Here is a 17,838-nt window from a genome sequence, read left to right on the forward strand (position 1 = left end):
CCTTTCCAACTCTACTATCAAAAGGCGAGGCAAGGTGAGGAAACCTAGGCAGAAAGAGTTTAAGATTCTGGAGTGAGCTTTACACAGAGCCAGGCCTGGAAGCCGCAGCTGGTGAGCCTCAAAACCGGAATTCTTCGCTACCACTCCACGGTGATGCCCCTGTCTCTTGGCATCCTGACCTTCCAGATGGGCGGCTGAGACTCCATCTAAGGCAGAGGTGCTGCTGAGATGATGCGAAGCACTCAACACCCACCCTCCATGATCAGATGGATGTGCAGGCAGCTCAGGACAGAAAAGACCAATGGGTAGCCCAGGAGTTCAAACTGCAGGCTCAATGTTCAGAAACAAAAAGACAAGCTCCAAACCCTCATGCTTCCAGAAATGGCCCGACTTGAGGAACTGAAAGTCCTTCCTGTCTCCTCCTGGCGCAAGGAAACTTTTGATATATGTGCCTCATCAGCCGGTATATTTACGGTTTCTCTCTCCTGCTGGCTGATGGCTCCCTGAGAACACAGTTGAGTCTTCCTTTCCTTTACCCCCTATTCCCCAACCCCAGTGCCCCACACTGAGCCCTGTGTCTCACACACACATACCAAGAGACTTCCCTTGGGGCAAACACCACAAGAATGTCTTCAGTTGAAACACAGTTTCCTCCACGGCTCATCCGGTAAGTCCATGTCACAGGGTCTCCACACAGCTGGGCAAAGGTAACAGCCAAACCTTGGCTCTGCTTCCTGAGCAAAAAAGAGGTGAAGCCAGAGGCTGGCAGGCCCAGGGGGAGGTGGCAGTGCTAAGACACAGGAGCTGGCTCCCAGTGGTGAGTGGGTGGCCAGATTTTCAGGGGTAGGAGCCTGCCTGAACCATCCCTGGGCCTAGAAGCCCATCCACCCCAGTGCTCATCACAGTCACTTTGGGCAGAAAACTCCAGTTGTCCTCTGCAAAGGCGGAAAAGCCTTCAATAATCTCACCAGCTTCTGAACAGCCCTGACCTTAGCTTCCTGGGCCACTCAAAGGGGACTCAGATAAAGTGGCCTTGGGCTACTCATCAGGGCTGTGAAGAGTCCAGGCTGGGGAAACAGATCTTTGCCACAGATTATTTTGGCAGGAGCTGTGAAGGAATGGGAATCCCCATATCTAGAAGCTGCCCCTGAAGAAAGATTACACAATCATGGGCTACATTGACAGAAGTATAGTGTCCAGGTGGACGGAGGTGACAGCAGCATGATTCCTACACCACTCAGGTCACACCTCGAATGTTGTATTCCATTCTGTGTCCCCATTTGAGGAGGAGCATTGATAAGAGATGTACAGAGAAGGGAATCTAGGAGAAGTTTGGACACCCTGTCCAGAGAAACCTTAAGGGAAGAGAGCGTACCTCAAAAAGATGAGGCACTCTGAATACTTAGTCACCCCGGAAGGAGAAAGGGGCGTGTTGCTGAGATCGCAGCAGGGCTACCAGGAGGCACACCTTGGTCTAATAAAACATCTTTAGGCCCAGGCTGCCAAGTAGTGGCCTGGGCTGCAAAGCTGTAAGCTTCCAGTTCCCCCGAGGCTACAAGGCATGTGCCTGTAGGACGCCAAGCCTCTCAGGTCCTTCTGGGCTTTCAGATTTGTGATTAGGTCAATTAGAGCCTCTCCCATCTCCCAGACTGAAGTGGGAAGGAGAGAGCCCCAGAGTCCCTCAGGCCATTCTCAGAAAACCTAGAAGATTCTATCTCTGCGAAAAGCTGGTGTGAGGCTGACAGAGATGAGAACTTGGGAAAGGGCCATGTTCCCAGCCCAGTAGAGCACGATGCTGCTCCTCCATCCTGGATCCTGCCTTCAGGGGGCTTCCAGTCCTATCCCCACCACCCTACAAAGGTAGAACCTCTCCACTGCATCGCACTGGGCAAACACAATGAATGGTGCTTTATGCCGCTGCACCTGCCTCAGCCTGGGAGGAGACAGATGATGTCCACTGGGTACAGTGGCAGCCTGGAGCCGGTTCCTGAGGGAGACACAGGAATCCAGAAATTTCCACACAGTTCAAGCTAGAGAGCCAAGAGGGCACAGTTCAGAGAACCAGTCCTCAGTTTGTCTTCTCACTGGCAAGCCTGGTATGCGACCTTGGTCAAGTCACTGGTTTTTCTTGCTCAAATGTCGCTGTTGAAAGAAGGGCATTAGCCCTGACAGCTCCCTGGCCACCTCACAACAATGCCATAAGGACCCCTGGTGGCACCGACAACAGCAAGAAATGAGAGGACAACTTAGCTGGTCACACTGGCAGACAGCCACCATCCCCCACCCTCTGCCCCCCAGCAGCCGAGTGTGCACAGCCTCTTCACCCACTGCCATCTGTAGGCCTCTTCCCACCCACCCAAACACTGGAGTCAGAGAGCTTGGGAGTCTGGAGCTCTGAGGTCATGAGTGGGCCACAGAGAACCAGAACTTTGAAAGCCACTCAACCTCTTTTCTAGTTCTAAAATCTATGACAGATACATTAAGTAAACTTTTCTAATGAGGTGAGTAAGATCGTGAAAGCCTCGTGGGATGAGCCAGGAGCTGGGCAGCTGCAGGCTCACAATCCTTGTTCTGACTGCCCCGGTTTCAATGTGCAATCACCCGCTCCTCACCCTCACCTGCCAGCCACCTGGGCTTAAAGGCAAAGGGAAACAGGATGGAGGGAAAGACACAGAGGTCTTTGGCTCAACTTGGACCTCTGAGGCTTGCTACACCTGTGGCTGGCTTCTCTCTGGTGCTAATGAGGCTGTAGGCAACAACGTTTCTGTTTCACTGAGAGGAGGGAAACACGTGGACATCACTTCACCAGCAAGCCTTTCCCCACACGCTTTTGTGGACATCACTCACACCCTCAAAAAGGCTAGAACAAACCTGGCACAAAGTGGAGATAATTTCTACCTTGTTGAAAGAATTAATTTTATAGGGAAGGAATGAATGGCCAAACCACAGTCCCAACTGGCCGTAACAGGCAGGTGTGTAACTGTTCCCTCAGGTGTAGGCAAATGCCAAAAACATCTCAGGGATTCTCCCTTCTGAGGATGTAATCCCTGTATCATAGAAGGAGGGGCACTGGGAAGCTCTGAAGGAGAGGATCAGAGACTTTAGTATTATCTCGTCCAAGCTCTGAGGTCACCGAGGACAAAACACCCAGATGTGAAGTGACTTCCTAGAGTGTCCAGATCACAAGGGGCCAAGCTAAGGCCAGTGACCTTTTCAGAACATCAGGGGACCACAGGGGAACCTGAAACCTGCCAATCCCTGTGTGTGACAGTCAGGCAAGGCTTGAGCAAAACTGGCTATGCCACTTCTTAGCTGTGTGGCCTGGGGTAAAACACTCAACCTCCACTACGGTCTGAACGTTTGTATCCTCCCAAAATTCCTAAGTTAGAAACCTAACCACTGACTCGATGCTATCAGGAGTTGGGGCCTTTGGGAGGCAATTAGGTCATGAGGGCAGAGCCTCATGAATGAGATTAGTGTCCTCACAAAGGACACCCCTCACCCCTTCCACCATGAAAAGAAGCGGTAAGAAGTTGCCATCTACGAAAAAGTGGGCCTTTACCAGACACTGAATCTGCTGGCACATTGATCTTGAACTTCCTACCCCAAGAAATGAGTTTCTGCTGTTCACAAGCTACCCAGTCTATGGTATTTTGCTATAGCAGCCAAATAGACTAAGACACCCTCTCTGCACCCGCATTTTCTCATCTATGAAACAGAAGCTGTAATGGCTAATCAAGACAGTATATGCAAAGTGCTCACTATGACACTGCAATACTTAACAACTGTTAGCCTTTGAAAGTTATTATTGGATTGCCCAGGGTTTCAGGAGAAAGACCACCTGTTCAATCCCTGCATTTACAGACATCTCTCCACTGCCCAAATGCAGCAGCTCACAGGCCAGAGTCCACACAGGCCTGGGTTTGTAGCCTGGCTTTCCTGTGTGACCTCAGGGGTACTCCTAACTTTTCAGGTGTATCTGCAAAAAGTATAATAATGACTACGCTCAGCCGAAAGGTGAAATACACTCAGGGGGTGAAGTCCTATACACAGGCATAACACACAATGCATGTGTATTAGTATCCATGGCTGCCATCACAGAGGACCACCATCTGGCGGCTGAAAGCCACAGAAATGTATGATCTCATAATTCTGGAGGCTAGAGGTCCAAAACCAAGGTGTGAGCAGGGCCACATTCCCTCTGCAAGCTGTAGGGGAGAATCCTTCCGTATTCATTTGCTAGGGCTGCCATAACGGGCCACCACAGACTGAGTGGCTTCATCAGCATAAGTGTACTTATTCTGGAGCCTGGAAGTCCAAGATCAAGGTGTTGGCAGGGTTGGCTTCTTCCAAGGCCTCCCTCCTCGACTTGCAGATGGCCGCCTTCTCGCTGTGTCCTCACATTGTTGACCTCATCTGTGTCTCATCCGTGTCCTCCTCCTAAGGACACCAGTCATACTAGATTAGGGCCCACTCTCATGCACCTCAGAATGGGATTGTATTTGGTGGCCGGGCCTTTAAAGAGGTAATTAAGATCTTATTTTACCTTAATTACCTCTTTAAAGGCCCGGCCACCAAATACAATCCCATTCTGAGGTGCTGGAGTTAGGACTTCAGCATATGAATTTTAAGAGGGCACAATTCAGTCGAGAACAGCGCAGTTGATTACCTTTCTTCCTTTTAGGGAGGAAAACGTGGAGAGATCCCTAAGTCCTCATCCAGGGCACTGTGCAGAGCCACACTGAACTGGTTTGGAATCTGGACAGATAACCAAACGAACAAGTCCCTTTCCAACAAATGCATGTTGCCTTAAAAATACCTTTTTTCCCATGAAGCATGGATCCTGTGACCGGCAACACCCTAGCCTTACAAAAAATGCCCTGATGACTCCGAGGACAGTATCAAGGTGCTCATGATCCCAGAGGACAGATAGGCAAGTGTCCAAGGAATGATAAGGAGGTAGGAAGTGATGAGAAGTGCTCAGTGCTCTAGCAGCCCACAGACCAATGCTGTGGGGAGAAGAGGAAGACAAAATGACATCCTAAGCAGGGTACAGAGGAGACCAGAGGGGACAGATTTGCCCCTTGCTTGCATGGTCAGTCCCATGGCCTGGGATGTTTGTATGTGTGTGTATAAAGGGGACAGTGGTTTGGGCAGGGGAAGGTGGCATCCACCACCATCTTCCCATGCCCTGCATTCCCTGGGGCCAGGCTTCCCAATCAGCATGAGCAACAGAACTCATTCTGGAGAGTGTGCAGGCCACAGCTGAGCAGCAGTTCCTCTCTCAATCCCACAGCTGCCTACACAGGTAACCGCCATCCTCTACCAACCTACCAGAGCCTCAGGCCCTCAGGCCTCTCCAGTCCTCTGCCCAGGCCACCAGTAACATATAAATGCCCTGAGTAACAATGCTACCAGTAACATATGCTCCCTCCCTCTGGACAATTCTGCCTACTGGGGTTCTCCACCTGGCCCCAGTGTCAGGAAAGCGGAGGAGCTGCTGGGAGGATGGACCACAGAACCCATGTTTTGGGAAGCTGTAATGGCTAAAAAGGCATCCATAGAATACCTGGGGTCCTATGTCCCAGCATCACCTGTGGCTTAAGAAGTAAGAATTACTATAAAAGGCAAACCTATAGTGATAGAAAGCAGGAAAGCAGATTGGTGATTGCCAGAACCAGGGTTGGTATTTTAAAATATATATATAGAGAGAGAGATATTAAAAAGCTATATTTAAATAAAGCTAATTCACTAACTCCCCCCAAATAAATAAAAGCATGTTGAAACTTTGTGAAGCAAATGCTCATCTTTGCTTATCCAATCATTGCTCCCTTCCCCACTTCCTTGCAAACAGAGCTTGCCTCTTGCTCTAGATGAAGTGGAAACCACCAGAGACTTGCTTTCTCATCCTCCACTGGGACTGAGGCATGGCCACTGACTCATTTCTCTTCAAAGAGACTTGACAGAATCTCCAGCAAATTTCTGGGAAAGGCTTCCCTTCCTGACAGATTAAGACAGACAAGGAGAACCTAACCTTCCCGCCTACCTTTGGATGCAGTTATGTGAGAACGTGATGCCCAGAGCAGTGGCAGCCATGCTATGACCATAAGGGGACAGGCCTGAGAACTAAAGCCAATGTGCTAAAGATGGCAGCCTAGAAGGTTAGACATAGTACTTGAAATTATCGCTGACTCCCTGCATGAACCAATCCTAGAGCTCCTACCTTTAGACTTCTGGCTGAATTGAAACACTTTTTTTAAAAGCCATTGTTAGTACACAATTCTTTTACCTGCAGCCAATAACATCCCACAAGCCAGATGGTTTTCACCTCTCCCTACTTCCACCCCAATCCCAAAACTGAGATCACGGTGAGATATAAGACAGAACCCTGTGGCTGTAAACTGAGCCCCATCTGAATTCCCAGCCCAGTCCCCACAGATAATGCTTTCCCCTCCATCCTCTGAGCAAAGCGAGGAAACAGCTGCCAATCCCTCTTATGCACGAGCACCTCCCCCATCACCCCATGTGCACCCTGCAGTATAAATGACGGATAACAGTGTCTGATAATAGTGTCAGGTGTGACCCACATGCCTATGCCCTCCCTGACCCATGTGTCCATAAGCCTCCACCTGTCCAGGACAACCTCAGTTTACATCTGTGTCTCAGCATGATTATCCATTTGAAAAAAAATTCACAGTCATCCTACTTCTGGCTGCCTAGACACCCCTTTCATTCTCCTGACCCCATATTTACCACATTACACTGTCACGAGGCTATTCTGTCTTCCCCAGCAAGATGGGCAGCCAGGACCCTGCCAGGCTCACACCAATTCATCTCACCTCACTCCTAGAGCCTGACCCACTCAGAAACCTCATGCGTGCCCACTAAACTGAAGCAAAGGTTAAGAGTAAGAGTGGTAAGCTAAAAGGATTAAGGCAAATCAATAGAGTGTGGGCAGAAGAAACAATTGTTTGAGGGAGAAGAGGAGAAACTGGGTGCTTTCTCGGAATCCCTGACCCTCACCATTGGCCTGGTCCGCACAGGGTCCTTCATGCAAGTGGCAGAGCACGTCCAGGCACATCCAGCTGTCTGATGCAACCTCACTGCAAAGGCAACACATGCTCTTCATTACCCAATCCGCTGGATATGTGACCCACACAGATGTCAAGCATCCTGCAGATACAAGGAGACGGAGGAGCAGAAAGTCTTTTTGCTTCCTGAGTGTGCCCAGGGCACTGTAGGTAGATACCAGAGACAGATAAGCTGCATGCTGTAAAAAATACTTTGCTTGTAGACACCAGCCTATTGGGTGACATGCCAAGATGTGAATTCTCTAGCAGGTCACTTTCTTGATCTCATGGTTCGAACCTGTAAGTATCTCAGCAAATGCCCCAAGAGTGTGGCACGGGTCTGTGGGTTCCGAGCTAATAGTGAGATCATGATGCGGCCCGCCCCAGGGGAAGGCGCTATAAGGGAACAACGTGGGGAATGTGTCAGCTCCACCCACTCTGGATGGAACCACACACATTCTTTCTGAATCTCTTCAGGGCTCAATTGTCACAACTACAGTTAGGCATTACCCTGTCTCTGCCTTTCTGTCTGTCTCCCTCGGAGAAGTTATTTTCATTTAGCAAGGCACACAGAGAGCGCCCAGCACTGTGCCTGGCATTTAATAGGCACTCAATAAACTCCCCGCACTCAATAAATTCCACAAGGCTCCCTGCATGGGATTCCCAAGTCACTAATTTATAAGCTGAAATGTATTCTGGGTGTTGGAGGAAGGAACTTGTAGCAGGTGCTGCTGCCTCGCTCATGATCATCGGAAAAGCACTGAGCCAAAGCTTCTCAGAACTCCCCCATCACAGACTGCGCCTATGCAGCCGGCTCAGCTACCCTCACATCTATCTTCAAAAGCTGCCTCTGTGTGAAGTAAGTTAGGACAGAGTTGGCTGGATTCTCACAGAATCTCAGCTTGACAAGTGGAGGCCCTTCTAGCAAAAGTAAGCAGGATGGTGAAAGGTCTAGAAACCATCTCTCACAACAGCTGCAGGGGCGATGGGTGACAATGGCCAGCCAGGAGGGTGGCTAGAGCTCAGTACAAGGCCTTTCCAGCTATAACATAAGGGAACGTGCTGCCTCTGAGGTAATAAACTCCCAGCCACAAGCAGCACATTAGAGCCAAGCACTGCTGCAGTCAGGATTCCCACACCAGGTGGAGGGCTGCCCAGGTGACCTCTAAGATGTCTCCCGAGCTTGCAACCGCAGGAACTAAAGACTCTGGGCATGGGAAGACAATGTAGTGCCCGATCTAGAGGATCAGTAGCAACTGCAATCTACACAGGGCACCCTTAAGGGGACGCTGGAAAGCAGTCTCATCTGTAAGAACCTGACCTGAGTATGCAGCAGGGAGAATGTTCTGGGTTTCTTAGACAGGGCTCATCTGCAGGTTTTTCCTAAGAGACTAAGCCCTGGGTGGAACTGAACTTCTCTGCCATCCGGCACATGCCTCCCCAGTTGTGCAGCTGTCTCCAAGGCCTGTTTAAAAGGCTCCCGTCGAAGGGCCCCTCTACCCTTTCTCCTCTCTCCCCTCACTCACTTACCCTGCCCTAATTGCAAAGCATCTCCCGAGGTGGAGATTTAAGTCAGCAAAGGGCAAAGAGCCCCAGACTCTCCCTAGGCCCCTGATGCCCTAGAGCCCACAGTCAGGAAGACACTGGCCCCCAAGCCAGTGTCTTTAACATGGTAATTTCTCTCTTGAGGGCCTCTCGGACTACATGTGTAGTGGACATTCAAAGTTCTAGCAGGCCTGAGGTCTCACATTCTAGGGAAGGTTTTTCTCCACCTCATATCCAGGTCAAGACAAAAGGCAGCACGGCCACTTTCCATCCCCCATGTGGATGGGCCGGTGTCTAGTCCACCCTTTCTCCCAGCATGCAAACTTTTGCCAGGTCCTGGTTTAGGCAGGGCTCTCGATTCCTGGTATCATCTCCAGTCCTGGAGGAGATGTAGTCAGGACTCAGCCCCGTGGGCTTTGAGACCAGGAACTACCCCTCAACACCTCTCCCAACCCCCAGGCCTAGACGAGCCTCAGCTGTGGCTCACCCTTCACACACCTTTGAGATCCCGGGGATTTCCCTTACATTCCATGAGCTTAGCTCTTATTTGAAATGACGCTAGCTACAGCTTATACAGCATTTCTAGGTGCTGTGTCATTGCAAGGTTTTCAAGATTTTTACTCCACTGTGGTACTAAAAGTATTCTAAATCAGTCTTGAGATGCCCCCTTTGGACTTGTTTATGGAAACCTTCCCTGGCTGACCTCCCATCCCAGACAACTCTGGACACATCCCTGCAGATTCACACGCGTGGACTGAATGAACACTCACTCACAACGTGCCAGGTACTATTGTCGGTTCTGAGAATTCAAACATGCAAAGACTGGACCTCTGCCTAAAACACATCAGTTCTATAAAAATGAAGTATGGCAGGAACAGAGGGATCGCAACACTCCTAGTTAATTTGCATTCCACTCTTTGCCGGGGTTGTTATAGCTTTTCGGTGGTTTCATATGTTCATGTCTTCTCTCCCCAACAAAACTACCTGCTCCTGGAAGCAGGCTCTAGGGCTTCCCCACTCTGTACACTCCAAGGGGCTGGGACAGGGCTCTGCTCACCGTGGATGTTAAAAACCGAAATGCCTCTCCTCTAACTCACTCTAATGCTTCCAGCTGAAACACGCTCTTGGCTGTCTCTGGATGCTGCCAGCTGGGCCTCCAGCATGACACAGCATCCCCGCCTGGCTTCCCTGATGACAGCGGCCAGCATGACAAAGGATTCTCTGACAATGGGAGGAAGAGGTCTGCTCTCATTGTCTCCGGCAGCCCCCACCATGGTCATGCTCAGTGGCAAACGCGTCCCCACACCCAGGGCTCAGCTTGGGCCCACGCTTCTACGGCCTCTACCTTGCACAGTGCATTGTCTATAAGGCAGTGCCACCCCACTATCTTACCAGCAATTCCAATTCAATACCTGGAGCACTGAACTCACCACGAACTTCCCTCCCACCTCAACCCCAGCAGACCCTGCTCCAGCAACCAGAAGTTTGCACCTGAGTTAAGAGCTGCCATTCACCCAGTCAGTGAGGCCACAAACCTGGGAGCCACTGAGATGACTCCCTTATCCCCCAAGTCTAAGTAATCACTGCAGATTTCACTCCCCAACTATTTTTAATGTATGACCTTCAGTCCATCCTTAGATGTATGGCCCTTGTTCCAGGTCTCATCCCCTGAGTCCTGGATGCCGTATGGAGTACGTTACTGCCTCACCAGTCCCATGGCTGCCCGACTCCCAGTCCTGTTCCCTTCCCATCCATGGCTGCACACCTCTCTGCTAAAGCCCTTCCTCTATACCTTACCTGCAGGCTAAAAGCCGAGGTCTGAAGCCAAGCTCACAAAGCTCCTCCACTCTGAGTGCTGTCTGCCTCTCCGCCCTTGCATTTGACCTCTCCGCTTGCGGTTCCTTCCTACACCCAGGCAGCCTCAAGCCTCCACGCCCTGCGCACACCATGTCTTCTCCCTGAATGCCCTTCTCCCATCTCCTTTCCTGGCTAGTTCTTTTTCATCCATTAAGATTCAGCTCCTGAGCCGTCTTCTTTAGCAAACCCTCCCTGATATCTGAGGCTGGAGCAGGTAGCTGCCCCTTGTCTGTGCTGCTGTAAGGGCCTTGGGCTTCTCTCCACCTGCACTCTCCACAGCACATTGAACAGAACCATTTATGCCTCTGTCTCTCCCACTAGAAAGTGGGCTGCTTGAAGGCAGGCGGCTGTACCTGTTCACTGTCATAGCCCCAGGGCCTGGCACAGAGACAGGCATAGAGACAGAGCCCAACAACTACTGTGAAGCTAGCACTGACTACAGGATGATCAAGTAAACCTCTTAGATCTGCTCTACCCACCCCAAGAACCCAGTTTCCCCCTCTCCATTTTTGGGCCATTGCTCCAGCCTAAAACCTCCTCCACCCTGACCCAGGCCTACTCCCAAATTCAACTCGTCCATGAAACCATCTCAAACTGGCTCCACTCTACAGATCGCTGCTATGGTTACTCCCATACTTTATCTCCTCTACCCCTTGGGTAAGAGAGCATTTGGGTCTGGCTCTATGGCTGAATATGAGTCAACAGTAGGCATTAAGAAGCTCTGGAAAGTTCAAGGCTTTCTATTCATCATGATGCTGTCAGACAGCAAGCCACCTCAGCCCCAAACACTGGACCCAAAGTCTGAAGTCAGGGTTCATGTCCCTGCTCTACTGCTTACTTGTAACTGGGGCATGCCACTAACCACGAACGCTCAGTTTCCTCCTCTGCAAAATAGGTATAACGACAACTCCTTCACAGGCTGATAATGATAACCGCCTATTATAAAAGTCAGATGGGCCAGGTGCAGTGGCTCACACTTGCAATCCCAGCACTTTGGAAGGCTGAGGCAGGTGGATCACGAGGTCAAGAGATCAAGACTGTCTTGGCCAACATGGTGAAACCCCGTCTCTACTAAAAATACAAAACTTAGCTGGGCTTGGTGGCATGCGCCTGTAGTCTCAGCTACTTGGGAGGCCGAGGCAGGAGAATTGCTTGAACCTGGGAGGCGGAGGTTGCAGTGAGAAGAGATCGTGCCATTGCACTCCAGCCTGGGCAACAGAGAGAGATTCCATCTCAGAAAATAAATAAATAAATGAAAATAAATTAAAGGTAGATGGGATAATTTGTGTGAAATACTTTGCAAACTGTAAAGCCAAATCAAGTGCAGGGTATTAAAGTGGTCCCCAGTGTCAGCCAACCACTAACCAACATTTCTGTCCTTCTCCCACCAGTAGTTTTCTCCTTACTTAAGTCAGTTGAGAATCAAATGAAATCTGTAGATCCTCTTCCTACAAAAGTGCACATGCATCCCAGCTTTGCAAACACTTCCAGAAGGTTCCTGCGGACCCTGCCTCAGGGACAGAAAGCCACAGACCAAACTTAAGAGCACTGGAAGACACCAAGGACCGCCCCCGCCACCCCATCTCTCCCATTTCCTCAAGCGGACCCTCATTTGTTCATGAATGCCAAAGATGATCATAAGGCAGGAAGGGCCAGCTGTGAAGGAAAGAAAAGTCAAGACAAAAAAATGAATTTCAGAGCTCTTCCCAGAATCAGAAGACAAGAGAGAAGATAGAGAGTTCTCACTCTTTGGGAAGTAAGAACCCAACTTTTTTTTCCAGAAAGCATTATGGTACATAGAAAGAAGATTGGACGAAATGTCAGACTCCAGGATTTTTTACCCACTCTGCCAAGGGCTCGCCATGACCTTGGGCCAGTCATCACTTCCCGAGGCATTTAGGTCTTCATGTGAAAATTAGATGATCTGCAAAGTCCTCCCCAGCTCTAGGTGCCAGGGACCCAAGGATGTGTCTGTTCTCACCCTGTTGTGAACCACAGCTCTGGCCTTAATTCCAAAATCAGAGGCAGATGCTGACAGCACGGTGCTAGCACAGGGAGAAGGCCACCTTTACAGCAAGATTCTAAATTAAACCGCATGCAGCAGGAGGCAGGGGGCAAAGGAAAATTCAAACCTGAAAGGAAGCAGCTGACTTCAGGGTGCCGGTGAATCAGCAGTGAGGCCGAGGTAGACGCCCCCTCCCCCTGCCATCCCAAGGACATCAAATGGGGCTGCCACATTATCAGGTAGTTATGCAGAAATGCCACCACTGTGGAGAATTCTCAGAAACTGCAATTTGCCCATGTGTTTGTACCTCCTGTTCTCTCTCTGTGCTCAGGATTCTCTCTCCATCATAACTACCCACCCATCTCCTGCCTCCTCCTTCATGACCTGAACTGCAAACAACATAACCTTAAAACAAGGACAATGGAGCCCAAAACTGAAATAAAATTAGAGGACAATATCTGGGACCACACAGTTAGTTTGCAATTAGATAAAAAGCAGACTTGTGTTAACACATCTACACAGACCTGTAAGGCAGAAACTCCTACACCCAGGCAGGACTGGAGTGAGACCTTGACCAAAGCCACAGCCTCTTCCTGAGTCACAGCACATCTGAGCTGGGCAGGACCACAGAGAACATATCTTTAGCTCCATGTTGCCAGAAACCTGTTGGTTGGCTTCAGTATTATTTCCATCAGCTGCCTAACTTCCACAGAAGAGCATACATCTGGGCCTTCTGGGGAGGTTCCAAGCAGCCTGAAGTTCAAGGTAATTAGGGTCATTAAGGTGTTTTCCCATCGTTTCCTTCAGCATTTGCTCTAGAATAAGAGCTGGCATTATGGGCCCCTTGAAACCAACATATGTGAAACTGACTAAGTTCCAGGGTGACTGCTCTAAAATATTTATGATTTGTTCCCTCAACTATTTCTCCTCTACTATCTTTGTGTGCCCTAAACACAGCAGAGTATCTGGCCTAAGTGAGGTTAGTGCTACATAAACATTTGCTGGACTTAATTAACATTTATTAAATTTTCTTTGTACGCCCTTCTAGATACACAAACAGGTAGGTGCCCAATACATATCTGTGAGTGAATGGTTAATTAGTTGATTAGGTGGCTAAACTTAATAACCCTCCAGGCTGTCTGACAACCTTGACATGCATGAACTCTGAAAAATCCATGCAGGCATGTATAAGTTCTTTACTCCTTGAATTCAATAAATACCCAATGAAAGGCCGAGTCCAGTGGCTCATGTCTGTAATCCCAACACTTTGGGAGGCCAAAGTGTGTGGATCACGAGGTCAAGAGATCAAGACCGTCCTGGCCAACATGGTGAAACCCCGCCTCTACTAAAAATACAAAAATTAGCTGGGCGTGGTGGTGCGCACTCAGGAGACTGAAGCAGGAGAAACGCTTGAACCGGGAAAGTGGAGGTTGCAGTGAGCTGAGATCGCACCACTGTACTCCAGTCTGGGTGACAGAGTGAGACTCCATCTCAGAAAAAAAAAAAAAAAAGACTCAACGAACACAGCCGTATGAACAGTTACGTGTTACATGAACAGACATACCACATGCATTTATTACATGCACGTATGATTCTGGCAGATAGTGGATGTAGCACAGCTGCTATCTATCCATTCATCAACAGCAAATTATTAAATGAGTAGTAATAACGGTAATGCAGACTTCTGTTCTTTAGTGGCTGCTCTCGTTAGGAATGATTAGCAATTCAAGAGTGTTTTAAGAAAGAATACATGTCAGCATAATATACTCTGTTTCTTAGCTTCAGTATTTCCTGAGGTGTCAAGAATCCATACTCCAAAAAAAAAAAAAAAAAAAAAGTAGCCACTATTAGTTAAATGCCATAAGCTGAGAAAAGGAGGAATGTGGCCCTTCTCCCACCGAGAAGCCTTATGAAAGCCACATTACTTTTGGAGCCTCAGTGTGTTCATCTGTAAAATGGGACTAATACTCTCCTACCTCACGGGACCCTCTTAATAAATGCTATGATATCTGGAAAAAAACCAAACCCTGCCCTGTAATGTCATACAGACATATTATTATTCTAGCAACCTGTTAATCACTGATGACACTGTACCCTAGAATGTGTTACAAAATTACTGCCTCTGAGCATCCATTATCCAGGACAGGTACTTGACAAAGATGAGGTGATCTGTGTGTAAATCGAATCCTGTGTCAAACACTCGAAGAGAGTTTCCCCATACAACCCGAGCGTGTCCTGGCCATTTTCTAGCGTCTGTTCGGCGCATTCTGCTCCCGTATAATGGGTTTTCTTGCAAGCCAGGCCATTTCCTCGCGCAGCTGGAGTCCGCTAGGAGCCTGGATTCCTGAGGTTTTCAGCCTAGACCTGGCCCTGAGTACGAGGAACTGGGAACGGACAGCCAGCGGCCCCTCCCCGCGCTCTGGGCGGCTCCTTCCTCTCGGCCCCGGCCGGGCCCGGCAGCGGCGGCGCACGCTCGCGCTGTGTCACTTTCGCCCTGCCGAGGCTCCAGCGGCTGCCGAGCCGGCGCCTCCAGCGGCTTCCTCCCTGGCCGCGCGGGCCCCTGGCCTGGGAGATAATCCCCGGGCCACAGAGACACTGCGCCGGGCCAGCTGGGGCGCGCTGAGGCTGCCGGGCCTCCTTGGGCTCCCACTGTCCCCAGACTGAAGAGCGGGGCCTGGGGAGGCCGCCGCTGACTCTCCCCCGGGTCTGCGAAGCCAGCGGCGGCGGGCGCGGCCACGCACACCCACGGAACGCCTCGGTGCGGGGTCACCACAGCGTGGACGGGGGACGGCACAGCCAAACCAGCTCCCCCGCGCCGCAGGGTGGACTCCCAGTCTGTCGGGTCAGGGGGCGTCGCGGACGCGGAGGGAGGGGCCGCGTGACTCCGGCCGCACAGCGGGCCTGGGACTCCTGCACTGAGGACCAGCACACGCGACACGAAGGTCTTCCCGGCCCACAGCTGCACGGTCCCCTCTCCAAGTAACTCGGGCGCACGCGCGCAGGGACACACGACCCCGACTAGGATGCCGGGGGCCTGGAGGCACCGGTAGCGAGGGGGATCGGGGCCCGCGCGCGTCCCCACTACGCTGCTGTCTGCGGTCCCCGCCCGCCGCCCCCCTACACACACACCGGAGCCGTGTGTACACACAAACAGCCAGGCGGGGGAGGCGACGCCTCACTCCTCGGGGTGGCGACGCACGCGGCGCCGCCAGCCAGCCCTCCCCTCTACACGCCACACAGCCGGCCCTGCTCACACCCCCCAGCCCCAGCCCTGCAAACTCGCGGAACCGAACAGAGCCAATGCCACCCAGATAAGAGGCTCGGACCGCCCCCCTCCCGATGATCTTTTGCCATCAATAGAGAAACACACTCGGCTCAGGCGCGCGGTGTCCCGGACGCCCCCTCCGGCCACATCCAGGCACCGGCACGCGGCCCTCCGAGGCCCCAGACCTTCGCAGCAGCCCAAGCCACCGCCCCCAGTCCCCCGCCCGCCCGCTCATCCCCGCGACCGGCGCCCAGGACAGTTACCTGCTCGTTGTCCTGATGAACCCGAGCTGGAGTTCACCCCACGGCCGCTCGGGTCACTCGCCACCCAGAGGTGGCTTTTCAGAGTCTGTCAAGTGAACCCCGCTCCGCCCGGCGTATCTATTCCCCAGGCCCGATTGCGCCGCGGCGACAGGAATAATAAAAAAGCCAACAGAACCACAACCGTTGGGAATGACCAAAGCGGAGACCACTACGGGTCCACCGATTTGTTTCTTCCTCTGCTCCCATCCCCCGCTCCCCCCGCGGCCCGCGGGCTCACCGGGGACGCAGGGAGGGGGCTGCGCCCTGTCTAGACGACAGCCATCCACAGACATCCCCGAGCCCGTGGGGACGGGCGCGCACACTCACACACGCCCGCTGCCACAGACACAATCAGTCACCGGGGGAGGGAGGGGCGGCGTGGAGACACACTCTTGGGGTCCCTCCCGCAGACCCGAGTGCCGCAGCCCCCGACCCTGAGACGCCACCCCGAAACGCGCTCCCTACCTCGGCGGAGCGCGGTCTGAACAGCTGCAAGTTTGGCTGGTACTAAACCAACTGCTCGACGCAGCAAATGCGGGCTTCAAAACAAAAGGGAGAGGAATCGCGCTCGCTCCCTTCCTCCCCCCGGGTCGGAACCCGGCACATGACAGCGGCTACACCGCGCAGCTCCAAAGCGAGTCGGGCTCCAGCCGTGCGCCCCCCAAGAGCCCCCCTTGGCGGCGGAGCTCCAGGGCCACGGCACCCCGCGGGGCGGAGAACCCGGCAGGCAATGGGACAAACCCAGGGAGGGGGCGAGACGGTGGAGTGCAGTTCCCCACCGAGGGGGAGGAGGGGATGGTGGATGGGTGCGGACACCCCGCTGGCCCAGGAGCAGGGAGGGGGAAGGGGGCTGATTGTTTGGGGCGGTTTTCCCGGATTTATCTGTAAGCACGCGCACGTCACGCAGCCCTCCTCCCGGGTCCCCGAATCAATCAGCAAGCTGAGATGACTAGAAGAGGAGGGCGGGCGAGGGGATGCTCACCTCGGGGTTCCTCTGGCCGCCGCGCCAAGCCCGAGTCGGGGGTGGGGGAAGGGGGCAGGGAAGGGGAAGGGAGGGACGAGGCTCGGGGGAGCCGACTCCTGCCTCGAGTTCGGAGCGTCCCAGCTGCGGAGGGGATCCAGCACCCCGGCGCACAGACCCAGCAGAGAGGGGAGGGAGGGAGGGAAGGGAAACAGGGAGGGAGGGGCGGGTAGGGGGGAGGGAGTAGAGGAAGGAAAAAAAATGATCCCTGATCTGACACAGGGAAAGAGAATGTAGGAGAGTGACGTCCAGGCCCCGCCCTCCCCTCCGGCCACGTGCAAAGACTTGAAAGGAAAGAGGGCGGCGGGAGGCCTGCTGGGTAATGTAGTTCGCCTTTCTTTTCCAGGATGGCGGGCCCCGGAGAGCGGGGTGGCCTCGGGACGCTCGGGATGTCGCCTTAGCTGCCAAGACAGCCCAGTCTAGCCACGCCAAAACCCGCCGCCCAGCGACTCCACGGCACTGGCGCAGCCCTAGGTGGGGGCCTCTGCGGTAGGAGAACTGGGGGCTTAGGCGAAGTCCAGGCTTACAGGGAAACGGTTGGTTTTAGTCAGAAAGGCTTTAAGGATGAGAACTTCCGTGCTGAAAGTGCAGTCTGTGCTAATGGCCGATAAAAAGGAGCTTTGTATATACACTGGGGGACCCAAGTGGCGTGATTAATGCTGTACTAAATGCCACCGTCGGTTATTGAGATGCATATGTTATAATTAACATTTGGGCATCTCTGTGTCAGGGGCTGGATGTTGTAATTAGATATGCACTTTGCAACCAATTAA

General features: G+C 52.2%; 1 protein-coding gene across 4 annotated transcripts in view; it reads right to left on the reverse strand.

Annotated features, from left to right (window-relative positions):
* The window catches only part of CTIF (cap binding complex dependent translation initiation factor), a 328,449-nt gene extending 311,141 nt beyond the window's left edge, over positions 1–17,308 (reverse strand). For 2 of the 4 annotated variants that reach the window (XM_012440816.3, XM_064379201.1), the window contains exon 1: positions 17,027–17,216. The gene's annotated coding sequence lies outside the window, so the exon portion shown is untranslated. Of the gene's footprint in view, positions 1–16,509; positions 16,606–17,026 lie in introns of those variants that run through there. The other 2 variants (XM_012440818.3, XM_012440815.3) reach the window with 2 other exon arrangements.
* Between the last annotated feature and the right edge of the window lie 530 nt (positions 17,309–17,838).

The sequence above is a fragment of the Aotus nancymaae genome, unplaced genomic scaffold, assembly GCF_030222135.1.
Source record: "Aotus nancymaae isolate 86718 unplaced genomic scaffold, 86718_ANA_hifiasm-v0.15.2.pri h1tg000020l, whole genome shotgun sequence".
NCBI lineage: Eukaryota > Metazoa > Chordata > Mammalia > Primates > Aotidae > Aotus > Aotus nancymaae.